Raw genomic sequence first — 1,963 nt, 5'->3', positions numbered from 1 at the left:
GGATGAAGAAGCAGCCATTGAAAAGCAAAAGAGAATGAAGATTGAAGAGTAAAAGTTGAACAAGAAAGATGAATGCAAGAGAAATCTAGGAAACAAGGGTTCGAGAAAGTTGAACAAAGACGGAAGTGTCGAATTTAATGGGGCTTTCACTGTAGCCGTTATTACAGAGAGAATTCAAAGAGAAAAGAGGTAACTTTGCGAAGAAGGCAAAGTGGTGGAGAGAGAAAACGCAAGTCGCAGGAAACGTGTCAAACGGGTCAGAATTAATGGAGAAGGTAAATGGTAATTATGATTAGTTAAAGTGATTGAAAACTGAATTAGGATTAAGTGTTTCATCTTCCAATGAGTGGCCTCGAAAGTAAACACATTAATCCTAGGGGGCAATTTGTTGGTCGAGAAATACTTTCGAAAGGATAAGCTAATTCAAAATGTTGGAGAGATGTTAGGAAGGGAGTAGAAATCGAAAAAACACACGTGCAAGTGTTGAATGGAAGTTATCTGGCGTGTACTCAATTTTGATACCTCAACAAATCGGGAAAGTAATTCGAAATAGAGAATCGAATAGTGCTTTCAAGTGGAGAATCGAGCGGTTACACAAAGAAGGGAGTTGAAGGCTTTTCTCTGAGTTGAAAATTTATTGGTAACGTTTATTAGCAAAAGAGCGGGAACGGTTACCTAGGAATACGCATATAAGGCAGCACCATGCAATTAGTGGTCAGTTATAAAAGTAGATTATAAATACTGACAAGTTCGAAGGAATAAAGGTTGGAACTTTTCTTCAGAACTACACTCAAGCACACTCACATCCCAGTGAATTTCTGAGTCTGCATTCAAGTTTGATTTCTATAGGGTTCCTTCCATTGTCTTTAAATTTTCATTTATGCTTTCTGTAAAACTTTACTTTTCCTGTCCAATTTATCTTTCAAGCAATGTTTAATTTCTTTGTCCAAGTTACATTTCAGCACCTTTAATTTTTATGTCAAAAGTCATTTGATCCGGTCGAAAGCATTTTACCCGCTTTGTTTAAAGTCAATCCAAACCATTTCGATTTCAGTCAATTTACTTTTCGAATTTTTTCTTTTACACTTCTTTTATCTTTTTGACACTTTTCACTTATTTCCTGTTTTAATACTCGTCTAATTCGAGAACCTTTGATGCACTGCAAAAGAGGAGTAGGTTTCGCTCCCAAACCATTAGAATCGAACCACCATCGATTTGCTAAAAATCGACAAAACACATATCAATTGAAATTAAGAAACTGAAATTTAGTATTGTATTTGGTAAAATATTAATAAATATAATATTTAAAATATATTCGATATATAGACATAACAACTCAATAAAATATCTGTACTCTGTAAATTATTCTATGCTAAGCGATTCTTGATTCAACGAATGGAATTGCGTATTCACTGTACGAGGGGAGGCATATATACAGAATTTAGTTAACCACCGCCAAAAAGCATAAATCAAAGCATATTCCAACTTGGAGAATATTCAAATAAAATAAATTGCAAGTTGCTAACAATAATAAGTCTGCGCAGCATAGCATGCAATTTGTGAATAAAAAAAATAATAATAAAAGAAAGAAAGGATAAGACTGCGTCATCCAGTTAGATCGGAGAGTCAATGAACATTAATGTTGTGATGATCATGCTTCTGCGTAATTACTTTAAGTTATTATTATTCACTAAAACAAAATCACGAAAAATGCTGCATAACACGCGTCACTACTTAAATCATCATACGATAATATTAGGACCTAATTCATGTACGTGTAAAAGTTTAACTATGACCAAAAACATTGGATATACCAAGATACTTTAAACATGACTAGAGGTGATGTGTAGGAATTAAAAAGACATTAATACTCAAATCATACATAAAAAATAAAAAGTAAATAACAATGAAAAAAAATTAAAATTTATTATTTAAATTTCAATTCATGTATAATTTATCCTTA

The sequence above is a fragment of the Arachis ipaensis genome, chromosome B01 (genome assembly GCF_000816755.2).
Source record: "Arachis ipaensis cultivar K30076 chromosome B01, Araip1.1, whole genome shotgun sequence".
Lineage (NCBI taxonomy): Eukaryota > Viridiplantae > Streptophyta > Magnoliopsida > Fabales > Fabaceae > Arachis > Arachis ipaensis.
This window is presented reverse-complemented; position numbering follows the sequence as displayed.